Genomic DNA, 16,104 nt, shown 5'->3' with positions numbered 1-16,104 from the left:
ACGGTTTCTAAAAGCTGCCTTTATGAATGAGAGAAAAAAAAAAAAATATATATATATATATATATATATATATATATATATATATAAAATAGTAAAATGGAAGGGGAGTGATAGATTTAAATTAATCGTGAAGTGGAGCGCCCCCTGTATAAAGTAAAAGTGAGAAAAGCTTACAGCACCTGGTATTCCCAGGAGGTCTCCCATCCAAGTACTAACCAGACCCTACCCTGCTTATCTTCCAAGATCAGACGAGATCGGGCGTGTTCAGGGTGGTATGGCCGTAAGCGAGAGATGCTACCAAAAACAGCCCTTTTGCATTACACGCCTCTATACATGCCAGTTGGTCCCATTGGATCCTACTAATGTTTTTTTTTTTTTTTTTTATCTGACTCACACTGCAGCCCCACCATCCAATCGGCAGCGCCGGACCCACACCAAACATTCACCAAACTACTCAGCCGGCAGCCTACCACAATTATTCCATTCTTTCCGCATCTGCACACTTCCTTCTTTTTAACTCCTTTTCACTACCGCACAGGTTAATCGCCGCACGTCCCCCGCCGGCAAACATTACTCCTTTGCCTACTGCATGCAGGCTTCTCTTAACGACCCTCTGTTATCAACTCCGCTAACAGCCACAAAATCTCCGCCGCACGAAGCCCACTGGTAGCTGCTGAATCACATGCTTCCCCAAAACGTCATGCTGTCAGAACACTGGGAGCTACACACACCAACAAGTCCATACTGCAGGCTGCAGCCAGAACAATTTTCTACATTCAAACATCGACGGCCTCTTCTCTCTAAAAATTCACCAGACCGCTTCTACCACCAGCAAAGAAGTTTCCATCCCTAATTCCTCTGTGATTCCCACTAACCTAAACATTAATCTGGCATTGAAGGGTGTGAATTACCCCGGCCAACCTGCTCTTTTAAATACAGCTTTTAGCGAGTTTTGAAAGGAGGAGAAGAGCAGACCTTGCTATGCCAATAATATCGAGTCTTCTGTGGCGAAGTGGTTTTTGCATAGAAAACACAGCTTACAGCACCTAGAATTACCAGGAAGTATTTAGAGTAAAACAGTTTCTAAAAGCTGCCTTTATGAATGAGAGAAAAAAAAAAAATATATATATATATATAAAATAGTAAAATGGAAGGGGAGTGATAGATTTAAATTAATCGTGAAGTGGAGCGCCCCCTGTATAAAGTAAAAGTGAGAAAAGCTTACAGCACCTGGTATTCCCAGGAGGTCTCCCATCCAAGTACTAACCAGACCCTACCCTGCTTAGTTTCCGAGATCAGACGAGATCGGGCGTGTTCAGGGTGGTATGGCCGTAAGCGAGAGATGCTACCAAAAACAGCCCTTTTGCATTACACGCCTCTATACATGCCAGTTGGTCCCATTGGATCCTACTAATGTTCTTTTTTTTTTTTATCTGACTCACACTGCAGCCCCACCATCCAATCGGCAGCGCCGGACCCACACCAAACATTCACCAAACTACTCAGCCGGCAGCCTACCACAATTATTCCATTCTTTCCGCATCCGCACACTTCCTTCTTTTAACTCCTTTTCACTACCGCACAGGTTAATCGCCGCACGTCCCCCGCCGGCAAACATTACTCCTTTGCCTACTGCATGCAGGCTTCTCTTAACGACCCTCTGTTATCAACTCCGCTAACAGCCACAAAATCTCCGCCGCACGAAGCCCACTGGTAGCTGCTGAATCACATGCTTCCCCAAAACGTCACGCTGTCAGAACACTGGGAGCTACACACACCAACAAGTCCATACTGCAGGCTGCAGCCAGAACAATTTTCTACATTCAAACATCGACGGCCTCTTCTCTCTAAAAATTCAGCAGACCGCTTCTACCACCAGCAAAGAAGTTTCCATCCCTAATTCCTCTGTGATTCCCACTAACCTAAACATTAAGCTGGCATTGAAGGGTGTGAATTACCCCGGCCAATCTGTTCTTTTAAATACAGCTTTTAGCAAGTTTTGAAAGGAGAAGAGCAGAACTTGCTATGCCAATAATATCGAGTCTTCTGTGGCGAAGTGGTTTTTGCATAGAAAACAAAGCGGTCAGTTGAAGAGGAATAATATCAGTACTTTGTTTAAAACTGTGTGTAAAAAGCTGTCTCTTTATCATTAACAATAAGTTGTAAAACGTGAATGGGGAGTGACAGTCTTCAAGTTTGTGAGAAGATCGCTCCCTGGTGGAATAAAGGCACGAACAGCTTACAGCACCTAGAATTACCAGGAAGTATTTAGAGTAAAACGGTTTCTAAAAGCTGCCTTTATGAATGAGAGAAAAAAAAAAAAAATATATATATATATATATAAAATAGTAAAATGGAAGGGGAGTGATAGATTTAAATTAATCGTGAAGTGGAGCGCCCCCTGTATAAAGTAAAAGTGAGAAAAGCTTACAGCACCTGGTATTCCCAGGTGGTCTCCCATCCAAGTACTAACCAGACCCTATCCTGCTTAGCTTCTGAGATCAGACGAGATCGGGCGTGTTCAGGGTGGTATGGCCGTAAGCGAGAGATGCTACCAAAAACAGCCCTTTTGCATTACACGCGTCTATACATGCCAGTTAGTCCCATTGGATCCTACTCCTGTTTTTTTTTTTTTTTATCTGACTCACACTGCAGCCCCACCATCCAATCGGCAGCGCCGGACCCACACCAAACATTCACCAAACTACTCAGCCGGCAGCCTACCACAATTATTCCATTCTTTCCGCATCCGCACACTTCCTTCTCTTTAAGTCCTTTTCACTACCGCACAGGTTAATCGCCGCACGTCCCCCGCCGGCAAACATTACTCCTTTGCCTACTGCATGCAGGCTTCTCTTAACGACCCTCTGTTATCAACTCCGCTAACAGCCACAAAATCTCCGCCGCACGAAGCCCACTGGTAGCTGCTGAATCACATGCTTCCCCAAAACGTCGCACTGTCAGAACACTGGGAGCTACACACACCAACAAGTCCATACTGCAGGCTGCAGCCAGATCAATTTTCTACATTCAAACATCGACGGCCTCTTCTCTCTAAAAATTCACCAGACCGCTTCTACCACCAGCAAAGAAGTTTCCATCCCTAATTCCTCTGTGATTCCCACTAACCTAAACATTAAGCTGGCATTGAATGGTGTGAATTACCCCGGCCAATCTGTTCTTTTAAATACAGCTTTTAGCAAGTTTTGAAAGGAGAAGAGCAGAACTTGCTATGCCAATAATATCGAGTCTTCTGTGGCAAAGTGGTTTTTGCATAGAAAACAAAGCGGTCAGTTGAAGAGGAATAATATCAGTACTTTGTTTAAAACTGTGTGTAAAAAGCTGTCTCTTTATCATTAACAATAAGTTGTAAAACGTGAATGGGGAGTGACAGTCTTCAAGTTTGTGAGAAGATCGCGCCCTGGTGGAATAAAGGCACGAACAGCTTACAGCACCTAGAATTACCAGGAAGTATTTAGAGTAAAACGGTTTCTAAAAGCTGCCTTTATGAATGAGAGAAAAAAAAATATATATATATATATATATAAAATAGTAAAATGGAAGGGGAGTGATAGATTTAAATTAATCGTGAAGTGGAGCGCCCCCTGTATGAAGTAAAAGTGAGAAAGGCTTACAGCACCTGGTATTCCCAGGAGGTCTCCCATCCAAGTACTAACCAGACCCTACGCTGCTTGGCTTCCGAGATCAGACGAGATCGGGCGTGTTCAGGGTGGTATGGCCGTAAGCGAGAGATGCTACCAAAAACAGCCCTTTTGCATTACACGCGTCTATACATGCCAGTTAGTCCCATTGGATCCTACTCCTGGTTTTTTTTTTTTTTTTATCTGACTCACACTGCAGCCCCACCATCCAATCGGCAGCGCCGGACCCACACCAAACATTCACCAAACTACTCAGCCGGCAGCCTACCACAATTATTCCATTCTTTCCGCATCCGCAAACTTCCTTCTTTTTAACTCCTTTTCACTACCGCACAGGTTTATCGCCGCATGTCCCCCGCCGGCAAACATTACTCCTTTGCCTACTGCATGCAGGCTTCTCTTAACGACCCTCTGTTATCAACTCCGCTAACAGCCACAAAATCTCCGCCGCACGAAGCCCACTGGTAGCTGCTGAATCACATGCTTCCCCAAAACGTCGCGCTGTCAGAACACTGGGAGCTACACACACCAACAAGTCCATACTGCAGGCTGCAGCCAGAACAATTTTCTACATTCAAACATCGACGGCCTCTTCTCTCTAAAAATTCACCAGACCGCTTCTACCACCAGCAAAGAAGTTTCCATCCCTAATTCCTCTGTGATTCCCACTAACCTAAACATTAAGCTGGCATTGAATGGTGTGAATTACCCCGGCCAATCTGTTCTTTTAAATACAGCTTTTAGCAAGTTTTGAAAGGAGAAGAGCAGAACTTGCTATGCCAATAATATCGAGTCTTCTGTGGCGAAGTGGTTTTTGCATAGAAAACAAAGCGGTCAGTTGAAGAGGAATAATATCAGTACTTTGTTTAAAACTGTGTGTAAAAAGCTGTCTCTTTATCATTAACAATAAGTTGTAAAACGTGAATGGGGAGTGACAGTCTTCAAGTTTGTGAGAAGATCGCGCCCTGGTGGAATAAAGGCACGAACAGCTTACAGCACCTAGAATTACCAGGAAGTATTTAGAGTAAAACGGTTTCTAAAAGCTGCCTTTATGAATGAGAGAAAAAAAAAATATATATATATATATAAAATAGTAAAATGGAAGGGGAGTGATAGATTTAAATTAATCGTGAAGTGGAGCGCCCCCTGTATGAAGTAAAAGTGAGAAAGGCTTACAGCACCTGGTATTCCCAGGAGGTCTCCCATCCAAGTACTAACCAGACCCTACGCTGCTTGGCTTCCGAGATCAGACGAGATCGGGCGTGTTCAGGGTGGTATGGCCGTAAGCAAGAGATGCTACCAAAAACAGCCCTTTTGCATTACACGCGTCTATACATGCCAGTTAGTCCCATTGGATCCTACTCCTGGTTTTTTTTTTTTTTTTTATCTGACTCACACTGCAGCCCCACCATCCAATCGGCAGCGCCGGACCCACACCAAACATTCACCAAACTACTCAGCCGGCAGCCTACCACAATTATTCCATTCTTTCCGCATCCGCACACTTCCTTCTTTTTAAATCCTTTTCACTACCGCACAGGTTTATCGCCGCATGTCCCCCGCCGGCAAACATTACTCCTTTGCCTACTGCATGCAGGCTTCTCTTAACGACCCTCTGTTATCAACTCCGCTAACAGCCACAAAATCTCCGCCGCACGAAGCCCACTGGTAGCTGCTGAATCACATGCTTCCCCAAAACGTCGCGCTGTCAGAACACTGGGAGCTGCACACACCAACAAGTCCATACTGCAGGCTGCAGCCAGAACAATTTTCTACATTCAAACATCGACGGCCTCTTCTCTCTAAAAATTCACCAGACCGCTTCTACCACCAGCAAAGAAGTTTCCATCCCTAATTCCTCTGTGATTCCCACTAACCTAAACATTAAGCTGGCATTAAAGGGTGTGAATTACCCCGGCCAATCTGTTCTTTTAAATACAGCTTTTAGCACGTTTTGAAAGGAGAAGAGCAGAACTTGCTATGCCAATAATATCGAGTCTTCTGTGGCGAAGTGGTTTTTGCATAGAAAACAAAGCGGTCAGTTGAAGAGGAATAATATCAGTACTTTGTTTAAAACTGTGTGTAAAAAGCTGTCTCTTTATCATTAACAATAAGTTGTAAAACGTGAATGGGGAGTGACAGTCTTCAAGTTTGTGAGAAGATCGCGCCCTGGTGGAATAAAGGCACGAACAGCTTACAGCACCTAGAATTACCATGAAGTATTTAGAGTAAAACGGTTTCTAAAAGCTGCCTTTATGAATGAGAGAAAAATATATATATATATATATAAAATAGTAAAATGGAAGGGGAGTGATAGATTTAAATTAATCGTGAAGTGGAGCGCCCCCTGTATAAAGTAAAAGTGAGAAAAGCTTACAGCACCTGGTATTCCCAGGTGGTCTCCCATCCAAGTACTAACCAGACCCTACCCTGTTTGGCTTCCAAGATCAGACGAGATCGGGCGTGTTCAGGGTGGTATGGCCGTAAGCGAGAGATGCTACCAAAAACAGCCCTTTTGCATTACACGCGTCTATACATGCCAGTTAGTCCCATTGGATCCTACTCCTGTTTTTTTTTTTTTTTATCTGACTCACACTGCAGCCCCACCATCCAATCGGCAGCGCCGGACCCACACCAAACATTCACCAAACTACTCAGCCGGCAGCCTACCACAATTATTCCATTCTTTCCGCATCCGCACACTTCCTTCTTTTTAACTCCTTTTCACTACCGCACAGGTTAATCGCCGCACGTCCCCCACCGGCAAACATTACTCCTTTGCCTACTGCATGTAGGCTTCTCTTAACGACCCTCTGTTATCAACTCCGCTAACAGCCACAAAATCTCCGCCGCACGAAGCCCACTGGTAGCTGCTGAATCACATGCTTCCCCAAAACGTCGCGCTGTCAGAACACTGGGAGCTACACACACCAACAAGTCCATACTGCAGGCTGCAGCCAGATCAATTTTCTACATTCAAACATCGACGGCCTCTTCTCTCTAAAAATTCACCAGACCGCTTCTACCACCAGCAAAGAAGTTTCCATCCCTAATTCCTCTGTGATTCCCACTAACCTAAACATTAAGCTGGCATTGAAGGGTGTGAATTACCCCGGCCAATCTGTTCTTTTAAATACAGCTTTTAGCAAGTTTTGAAAGGAGAAGAGCAGAACTTGCTATGCCAATAATATCGAGTCTTCTGTGGCGAAGTGGTTTTTGCATAGAAAACAAAGCGGTCAGTTGAAGAGGAATAATATCAGTACTTTGTTTAAAACTGTGTGTAAAAAGCTGTCTCTTTATCATTAACAATAAGTTGTAAAACGTGAATGGGGAGTGACAGTCTTCAAGTTTGTGAGAAGATCGCGCCCGGGTGGAATAAAGGCACGAACAGCTTACAGCACCTAGAATTACCAGGAAGTATTTAGAGTAAAACGGTTTCTAAAAGCTGCCTTTATGAATGAGAGAAAAAAAAAATATATATATATAAAATAGTAAAATGGAAGGGGAGTGATAGATTTAAATTAATCGTGAAGTGGAGCGCCCCCTGTATAAAGTAAAAGTGAGAAAGGCTTACAGCACCTGGTATTCCCAGGAGGTCTCCCATCCAAGTACTAACCAGACCCTACGCTGCTTGGCTTCCGAGATCAGACGAGATCGGGCGTGTTCAGGGTGGTATGGCCGTAAGCGAGAGATGCTACCAAAAACAGCCCTTTTGCATTACACGCGTCTATACATGCCAGTTAGTCCCATTGGATCCTACTCCTGGTTTTTTTTTTTTTTTTATCTGACTCACACTGCAGCCCCACCATCCAATCGGCAGCGCCGGACCCACACCAAATATTCACCAAACTACTCAGCCGGCAGCCTACCACAATTATTCCATTCTTTCCGCATCCGCACACTTCCTTCTTTTTAACTCCTTTTCACTACCGCACAGGTTAATCGCCGCACGTCCCCCACCGGCAAACATTACTCCTTTGCCTACTGCATGTAGGCTTCTCTTAACGACCCTCTGTTATCAACTCCGCTAACAGCCACAAAATCTCCGCCGCACGAAGCCCACTGGTAGCTGCTGAATCACATGCTTCCCCAAAACGTCGCGCTGTCAGAACACTGGGAGCTACACACACCAACAAGTCCATACTGCAGGCTGCAGCCAGATCAATTTTCTACATTCAAACATCGACGGCCTCTTCTCTCTAAAAATTCACCAGACCGCTTCTACCACCAGCAAAGAAGTTTCCATCCCTAATTCCTCTGTGATTCCCACTAACCTAAACATTAAGCTGGCATTGAAGGGTGTGAATTACCCCGGCCAATCTGTTCTTTTAAATACAGATTTTAGCAAGTTTTGAAAGGAGAAGAGCAGAACTTGCTATGCCAATAATATCGAGTCTTCTGTGGCGAAGTGGTTTTTGCATAGAAAACAAAGCGGTCAGTTGAAGAGGAATAATATCAGTACTTTGTTTAAAACTGTGTGTAAAAAGCTGTCTCTTTATCATTAACAATAAGTTGTAAAACGTGAATGGGGAGTGACAGTCTTCAAGTTTGTGAGAAGATCGCGCCCTGGTGGAATAAAGGCACGAACAGCTTACAGCACCTAGAATTACCAGGAAGTATTTAGAGTAAAACGGTTTCTAAAAGCTGCCTTTATGAATGAGAGAAAAAAAAAATATATATATATAAAATAGTAAAATGGAAGGGGAGTGATAGATTTAAATTAATCGTGAAGTGGAGCGCCCCCTGTATAAAGTAAAAGTGAGAAAGGCTTACAGCACCTGGTATTCCCAGGAGGTCTCCCATCCAAGTACTAACCAGACCCTACCCTGCTTAGCTTCCGAGATCAGACGAGATCGGGCGTGTTCAGGGTGGTATGGCCGTAAGCGAGAGATGCTACCAAAAACAGCCCTTTTGCATTACACGCGTCTATACATGCCAGTTAGTCCCATTGGATCCTACTCCTGGTTTTTTTTTTTTTTTTATCTGACTCACACTGCAGCACCACCATCCAATCGGCAGCGCCGGACCCACACCAAACATTCACCAAACTACTCAGCCAGCAGCCTACCACAATTATTCCATTCTTTCCGCATCCGCACACTTCCTTCTTTTTAACTCCTTTTCACTACCGCACAGGTTAATCGCCGCACGTCCCCCGCCGGCAAACATTACTCCTTTGCCTACTGCATGCAGGCTTCTCTTAACGACCCTCTGTTATCAACTCCGCTAACAGCCACAAAATCTCCGCCGCACGAAGCCCACTGGTAGCTGCTGAATCACATGCTTCCCCAAAACGTCACGCTGTCAGAACACTGGGAGCTACACACACCAACAAGTCCATACTGCAGGCTGCAGCCAGAACAATTTTCTACATTCAAACATCGACGGCCTCTTCTCTCTAAAAATTCACCAGACCGCTTCTACCACCAGCAAAGAAGTTTCCATCCCTAATTCGTCTGTGACTCCCACTAACCTAAACATTAAGCTGGCATTGAAGGGTGTGAATTACCCCGGCCAATCTGTTCTTTTAAATACAGCTTTTAGCAAGTTTTGAAAGGAGAAGAGCAGAACTTGCTATGCCAATAATATCGAGTCTTCTGTGGCGAAGTGGTTTTTGCATAGAAAACAAAGCGGTCAGTTGAAGAGGAATAATATCAGTACTTTGTTTAAAACTGTGTGTAAAAAGCTGTCTCTTTATCATTAACAATAAGTTGTAAAACGTGAATGGGGAGTGACAGTCTTCAAGTTTGTGAGAAGATCGCGCCCTGGTGGAATAAAGCCACGAACAGCTTACAGCACCTTGAATTACCAGGAAGTATTTAGAGTAAAACGGTGTGTAAAAGCTACCTTTATGAATGAGAGAAAAAAAAATATATATATATATAAAATAGTAAAATGGAAGGGGAGTGATAGATTTAAATTAATCGTGAAGTGGAGCGCCCCCCGTTTAAAGTAAAAGTGAGAAAAGCTTACAGCACCTGGTATTCCCAGGTGGTCTCCCATCCAAGTACTAACCAGACCCTACCCTGCTTAGCTTCCGAGATCAGACGAGATCAGGCGTGTTTAGGGTGGTATGGCCGTAAGCGAGAGATGCTACCAAAAACAGCCCTTTTGCATTACACGCCTCTATACATGCCAGTTGGTCCCATTGGATCCTACTAATGTTCTTTTTTTTTTTTTATCTGACTCACACTGCAGCCCCACCATCCAATCGGCAGCGCCGGACCCACACCAAACATTCACCAAACTACTCAGCCAGCAGCCTACCACAATTATTCCATTCTTTCCGCATCCGCACACTTCCTTCTTTTTAACTCCTTTTCACTACCGCACAGGTTAATCGCCGCACGTCCCCCGCCGGCAAACATTACTCCTTTGCCTACTGCATGCAGGCTTCTCTTAACGACCCTCTGTTATCAACTCCGCTAACAGCCACAAAATCTCCGCCGCACGAAACCCACTGGTAGCTGCTGAATCACATGCTTCCCCAAAACGTCACGCTGTCAGAACACTGGGAGCTACACACACCAACAAGTCTATACTGCAGGCTGCAGCCAGAACAATTTTCTACATTCAAACATCGACGGCCTCTTCTCTCTAAAAATTCACCAGACGCTTCTACCACCAGCAAAGAAGTTTCCATCCCTAATTCCTCTGTGACTCCCACTAACCTAAACATTAAGCTGGCATTGAAGGGTGTGAATTACCCCGGCCAATCTGTTCTTTTAAATACAGCTTTTAGCAAGTTTTGAAAGGAGAAGAGCAGAACTTGCTATGCCAATAATATCGAGTCTTCTGTGGCGAAGTGGTTTTTGCATAGAAAACAAAGCGGTCAGTTGAAGAGGAATAATATCAGTACTTTGTTTAAAACTGTGTGTAAAAAGCTGTCTCTTTATCATTAACAATAAGTTGTAAAACGTGAATGGGGAGTGACAGTCTTCAAGTTTGTGAGAAGATCGCGCCCTGGTGGAATAAAGGCACGAACAGCTTACAGCACCTAGAATTACCAGGAAGTATTTAGAGTAAAACGGTGTGTAAAAGCTACCTTTATGAATGAGAGAAAAATATATATATATATAAAATAGTAAAATGGAAGGGGAGTGATAGATTTAAATTAATCGTGAAGTGGAGCGCCCCCTGTATAAAGTAAAAGTGAGAAAAGCTTACAACACCTGGTATTCCCAGGAGGTCTCCCATCCAAGTACTAACCAGACCCTACCCTGCTTGGCTTCCGAGATCAGACAAGATCGGGCGTGTTCAGGGTGGTATGGCCGTAAGCGAGAGATGCTACTAAAATCAGCCCTTTTGCATTACACGCCTCTATACATGCCAGTTGGTCCCATTGGATCCTACTAATGTTCTTTCTTTTTTTTTTATCTGACTCACACTGCAGCACCACCATCCAATCGGCAGCGCCGGACCCACACCAAACATTCACCAAACTACTCAGCCGGCAGCCTACCACAATTATTCCATTCTTTCCGCATCCGCACACTTCCTTCTTTTTAACTCCTTTTCACTACCGCACAGGTTAATCGCCGCACGTCCCCCGCCGGCAAACATTACTCCTTTGCCTACTGCATGCAGGCTTCTCTTAACGACCCTCTGTTATCAACTCCGCTAACAGCCACAAAATCTCCGCCGCACGAAGCCCACTGGTAGCTGCTGAATCACATGCTTCCCCAAAACGTCGCGCTGTCAGAACACTGGGAGCTACACACACCAACAAGTCCATACTGCAGGCTGCAGCCAGAACAATTTTCTACATTCAAACATCGACGGCCTCTTCTCTCTAAAAATTCACCAGACCGCTTCTACCACCAGCAAAGAAGTTTCCATCCCTAATTCCTCTGTGATTCCCACTAACCTAAACATTAAGCTGGCATTGAAGGGTGTGAATTACCCCGGCCAACCTGTTCTTTTAAATACAGCTTTTAGCAAGTTTTGAAAGGAGAAGAGCAGAACTTGCTATGCCAATAATATCGAGTCTTCTGTGGCGAAGTGGTTTTTGCATAGAAAACAAAGCGGTCAGTTGAAGAGGAATAATATCAGTACTTTGTTTAAAACTGTGTGTAAAAAGCTGTCTCTTTATCATTAACAATAAGTTGTAAAACGTGAATGGGGAGTGACAGTCTTCAAGTTTGTGAGAAGATCGCGCCCTGGTGGAATAAAGGCACGAACAGCTTACAGCACCTAGAATTACCAGGCAGTATTTAGAGTAAAACGGTTTCTAAAAGCTGCCTTTATGAAAGAGAGAATATATATATATATATATATATATATATATATATATAAAATAGTAAAATGGAAGGGGAGTGATAGATTTAAATTAATCGTGAAGTGGAGCGCCCCTTGTATAAAGTAAAAGTGAGGAAAGCTTACAGCACGTGGTATTCCCAGGCAGTCTCCCATCCAAGTACTAACCAGGCCATACCCTGCTTAGCTTCCAAGATCAGGCATGTTCAGGGTGGTATGGCCATAAGCGAGAGACACTACCAAAAACAGCCCTTTTGCATTACACGCCTCTATACATGCCAGTTAGTCCCATTGGATCCTACTCCTGTTTTTTTTTTTTTTATCTGACTCACACTGCAGCACCACCATCCAATCGGCAGCGCCGCACCCACACCAAACATTCACCAAACTACTCAGCCGGCAGCCTACCACAATTATTCCATTCTTTCCGCATCCGCACACTTCCTTCTCTTTAAGTCCTTTTCACTACCGCACAGGTTAATCGCCGCACGTCCCCCGCCGGCAAACATTACTCCTTTGCCTACTGCATGCAGGCTTCTCTTAACGACCCTCTGTTATCAACTCCGCTAACAGCCACAAAATCTCCGCCGCACGAAGCCCACTGGTAGCTGCTGAATCACATGCTTCCCCAAAACGTTGCGCTGTCAGAACACTGGGAGCTACACACACCAACAAGTCCATACTGCAGGCTGCAGCCAGAACAATTTTCTACATTCAAACATCGACGGCCTCTTCTCTCTAAAAATTCACCAGACCGCTTCTACCACCAGCAAAGAAGTTTCCATCCCTAATTCCTCTGTGATTCCCACTAACCTAAACATTAAGCTGGCATTGAAGGGTGTGAATTACCCCGGCCAATCTGTTCTTTTAAATACAGCTTTTAGCAAGTTTTGAAAGGAGGAGAAGAGCAGACCTTGCTATGCCAATAATATCGAGTCTTTTGTGATGAAGTGGTTTTTGCATAGAAAACAAAGCGGTGAGTTGAAGAGGAATTATATCAGTACTTTGTTTAAAACTGTGTGTAAAAAGCTGTCTCTTTATCATTAACAATAAGTTGTAAAACGTGAATGGGGAGTGACAGTCTTCAAGTTTGTGAGAAGATCGCGCCCTGGTGGAATAAAGGCACGAACAGCTTACAGCACCTAGAATTACCAGGCAGTATTTAGAGTAAAACGGTGTGTAAAAGCTGCCTTTATGAATGAGAGAAAAAATATATATATATAAAATAGTAAAATGGAAGGGGAGTGCTAGATTTAAATTAATCGTGAAGTGGAGCGCCCCCTGTATAAAGTAAAACTGAGAAATGCTTACAGCACCTGGTATTCCCAGGCGGTCTCCCATCCAAGTACTAACCAGACCCTACCCGGCTTAGCTTCCGAGATAAGACGAGATCGGGCGCGTTCAGGGTGGTATGGCCGTAAGTGAGAAACGCTACCAAAAATAGCCCTTTTGCATTACACGCGTCTATACATGCCAGTTATTCCCATTGGATCCTACTCCTGTTTTTTTTTTTTTTATCTGACTCACACTGCAGCACCACCATCCAATCGGCAGCACCGGACCCACACCAAACATTCACCAAACTACTCATCCGGCAGCCTACCACAATTATTCCATTCTTTCCGCATCCGCACACTTCCTTCTCTTTAACTCCTTTTCACTACCGCACAGGTTAATTGCCGCACGTCCCCCGCCGGCAAACATTACTCCTTTGCCTACCTCATGCAGGCTTCTCTTAACAACCCTCTGTTATCAACTCCGCTAACAGCCACAAAATCTCCGCCGCACGAAGCCCACTGGTAGCTGCTGAATCACATGCTTCCCCAAAACGTCGCGCTGTCAGAACACTGGGAGCTACACACACCAACAAGTCCATACTGCAGGCTACAGCCAGAACAATTTTCTACATTCAAACATCGACGGCCTCTTCTCTCTAAAAATTCACCAGACCGCTTCTACCACCAGCAAAGAAGTTTCCATCCCTAATTCCTCTGTGATTCCCACTAACCTAAACATTAAGCTGGCATTGAAGGGTGTGAATTACCCCGGCCAATCTGTTCTTTTAAATACAGCTTTTAGTAAGTTTTGAAAGGAGAAGAGCAGAACTTGCTATGCCAATAATATCGAGTCTTCTGTGGCGAAGTGGTTTTTGCATAGAAAACAAAGCGGTCAGTTGAAGAGGAATAATATCAGTACTTTGTTTAAAACTGTGTGTAAAAAGCTGTCTCTTTATCATTAACAATAAGTTGTAAAACGTGAATGGGGAGTGACAGTCTTCAAGTTTGTGAGAAGATCGCGCCCTGGTGGAATAAAGGCACGAACAGCTTACAGCACCTAGAATTACCAGGCAGTATTTAGAGTAAAACGTGTGTAAAAGCTGCCTTTATGAATGAGAGAAAAAAGAAATATATAAAATAGTAAAATGGAAGGGGAGTGATAGATTTAAATTAATCGTGAGGTGGAGTGCCCCCTGTATAAAGTAAAAGTGAGAAAAGCTTACAGCACGTGGTATTCCCAGGCAGTCTCCCATCCAAGTACTAACCAGACCCTACCCCGCTTAGCTTCCGAGATCAGACGAGATCGGGCGTGTTCAGGGTGGTATGGCCATAAACGAGAGCTGTGAACAAAAACAGCCCTTTTGCATTACACGCCTCTATACATGCCAGTTAGTCCCATTGGATCCTACTCCTGTTTTTTATTTTTTTTATCTGACTCACACTGCAGCCCCACCATCCAATCGGCAGCGCCGGACCCACACCAAACATTCACCAAACTACTCAGCCGGCAGCCTACCACAATTATTCCATTCTTTCCGCATCCGCACACTTCCTTATTTTTAACTCCTTTTCACTACCGCACAGGTTAATCGCCGCACGTCCCCCGCCGGCAAACATTACTCATTTGCCTACCGCATGCAGGCTTCTCTTAAAGACCCTCTGTTATCAACTCCGCTAACAGTCACAAAATCTCCGCCGCACGAAGCCCACTGGTAGCTGCTGAATCACATGCTTCCCCAAAACGTCGCGCTGTCAGAACACTGGGAGCTATACACGCCAACAAGTCCATACTGCAGGCTGCAGCCAGAACAATTTTCTACATTCAAACATCGACGGCCTCTTCTCTCTAAAAATTCACCAGACCGCTTCTACCACCAGCAAAGAAGTTTCCATCCCTAATTCTTCTGTGATTCCCACTAACCTAAACATTAATCTGGCATTGAAGGGTGTGAATTACCCCGGCCAACCTGCTCTTTTAAATACAGCTTTTAGCAAGTTTTGAAAGGAGGAGAAGAGCAGATAATATGCCAATAATATCGAGTCTTCTGTGGCGAAGTGGTTTTTGCATAGAAAACAAAGTGGTGAGTTGAAGAGGAATTATATCAGTACTTTGTTTAAAACTGTGTGTAAAAAGCTGTCTCTTTATCATTAACAATAAGTTGTAAAACGTGAATGGGGAGTGACAGTCTTCAAGTTTGTGAGAAGATCGCGCCCTGGTGGAATAAAGGCACGAACAGCTTACAGCACCTAGAATTACCAGGAAGTATTTAGAGTAAAACGGTTTCTAAAAGCTGCCTTTATGAATGAGAGAAAAAAAAAATATATATATAAAATAGTAAAATGGAAGGGGAGTGATAGATTTAAATTAATCGTGAAGTGGAGCGCCCCTTGTATAAAGTAAAAGTGAGAAAAGCTTACAGCACGTGGTATTCCCAGGCAGTCTCCCATCCAAGTACTAACCAGACCCTACCCCACTTAGCTTCCGAGATCAGACGAGATCGGGCGTGTTCAGGGTGGTATGGCCATAAACAAGAGACACTACCAAAAACAGCCCTTTTGCATTACACGCGTCTATACATGCCAGTTAGTCCCATTGGATCATACTCCTGGTTTTTTTTTTTTTTTATCTGACTCACACTGCAGCACCACCATCCAATCGGCAGCGCCGCACCCACACCAAACATTCACCAAACTACTCAGCCGGCAGCCTACCACAATTATTCCATTCTTTCCGCATCCGCACACTTCCTTCTCTTTAAGTCCTTTTCACTACCGCACAGGTTAATCGCCGCACGTCCCCCGCCGGCAAACATTACTCCTTTGCCTACCTCATGCAGGCTTCTCTTAACGACCCTCTGTTATCAACTCCGCTAACAGCCACAAAATCTCTGCCGCACAAAGCCCACTGG

At 44.3% G+C, this 16,104-nt stretch overlaps 13 non-coding genes and 1 pseudogene across 13 annotated transcripts; all 14 read right to left on the bottom strand.

Moving 5' to 3' along the window:
- Window positions 1-167: 167 nt before the first annotated feature.
- Window positions 168-286, bottom strand: LOC125733789 (5S ribosomal RNA). Its single transcript, XR_007393125.1, has one exon. It is a non-coding gene; the product is annotated as a 5S ribosomal RNA (ribosomal RNA).
- Window positions 287-1,218: 932 nt separating this feature from the next.
- Window positions 1,219-1,337, bottom strand: LOC125733802 (5S ribosomal RNA). The gene has a single exon (XR_007393138.1). It is a non-coding gene; the product is annotated as a 5S ribosomal RNA (ribosomal RNA).
- Window positions 1,338-2,424: 1,087 nt separating this feature from the next.
- On the bottom strand, window positions 2,425-2,543 carry LOC125735709 (5S ribosomal RNA). Its single transcript, XR_007395001.1, has one exon. It is a non-coding gene; the product is annotated as a 5S ribosomal RNA (ribosomal RNA).
- Window positions 2,544-3,628: 1,085 nt separating this feature from the next.
- On the bottom strand, window positions 3,629-3,747 carry LOC125734692 (5S ribosomal RNA). Its single transcript, XR_007393995.1, has one exon. It is a non-coding gene; the product is annotated as a 5S ribosomal RNA (ribosomal RNA).
- Window positions 3,748-4,831: 1,084 nt separating this feature from the next.
- On the bottom strand, window positions 4,832-4,950 carry LOC125734691 (5S ribosomal RNA). The gene has a single exon (XR_007393994.1). It is a non-coding gene; the product is annotated as a 5S ribosomal RNA (ribosomal RNA).
- A 1,082-nt stretch (window positions 4,951-6,032) lies between these two features.
- On the bottom strand, window positions 6,033-6,151 carry LOC125735211 (5S ribosomal RNA). The gene has a single exon (XR_007394509.1). It is a non-coding gene; the product is annotated as a 5S ribosomal RNA (ribosomal RNA).
- Window positions 6,152-7,229: 1,078 nt separating this feature from the next.
- On the bottom strand, window positions 7,230-7,348 carry LOC125734690 (5S ribosomal RNA). Its single transcript, XR_007393993.1, has one exon. It is a non-coding gene; the product is annotated as a 5S ribosomal RNA (ribosomal RNA).
- Window positions 7,349-8,428: 1,080 nt separating this feature from the next.
- On the bottom strand, window positions 8,429-8,547 carry LOC125733973 (5S ribosomal RNA). The gene has a single exon (XR_007393303.1). It is a non-coding gene; the product is annotated as a 5S ribosomal RNA (ribosomal RNA).
- A 1,081-nt stretch (window positions 8,548-9,628) lies between these two features.
- On the bottom strand, window positions 9,629-9,747 carry LOC125734652 (5S ribosomal RNA). Its single transcript, XR_007393955.1, has one exon. It is a non-coding gene; the product is annotated as a 5S ribosomal RNA (ribosomal RNA).
- A 1,075-nt stretch (window positions 9,748-10,822) lies between these two features.
- On the bottom strand, window positions 10,823-10,941 carry LOC125735579 (5S ribosomal RNA). The gene has a single exon (XR_007394873.1). It is a non-coding gene; the product is annotated as a 5S ribosomal RNA (ribosomal RNA).
- Window positions 10,942-12,037: 1,096 nt separating this feature from the next.
- Window positions 12,038-12,146, bottom strand: LOC125732250 (5S ribosomal RNA; annotated as a pseudogene).
- A 1,076-nt stretch (window positions 12,147-13,222) lies between these two features.
- On the bottom strand, window positions 13,223-13,341 carry LOC125730782 (5S ribosomal RNA). The gene has a single exon (XR_007391073.1). It is a non-coding gene; the product is annotated as a 5S ribosomal RNA (ribosomal RNA).
- Window positions 13,342-14,411: 1,070 nt separating this feature from the next.
- LOC125728683 (5S ribosomal RNA) lies at window positions 14,412-14,530 on the bottom strand. The gene has a single exon (XR_007389267.1). It is a non-coding gene; the product is annotated as a 5S ribosomal RNA (ribosomal RNA).
- Window positions 14,531-15,606: 1,076 nt separating this feature from the next.
- On the bottom strand, window positions 15,607-15,725 carry LOC125731106 (5S ribosomal RNA). Its single transcript, XR_007391393.1, has one exon. It is a non-coding gene; the product is annotated as a 5S ribosomal RNA (ribosomal RNA).
- Between the last annotated feature and the right edge of the window lie 379 nt (window positions 15,726-16,104).

Source organism: Brienomyrus brachyistius, chromosome 2 (genome assembly GCF_023856365.1).
Source record: "Brienomyrus brachyistius isolate T26 chromosome 2, BBRACH_0.4, whole genome shotgun sequence".
In the NCBI taxonomy this organism is placed as follows: domain Eukaryota; kingdom Metazoa; phylum Chordata; class Actinopteri; order Osteoglossiformes; family Mormyridae; genus Brienomyrus; species Brienomyrus brachyistius.
The sequence above is the reverse complement of the archived record's forward strand: the minus strand, read 5'-3'. Positions and strand labels throughout refer to the sequence as shown.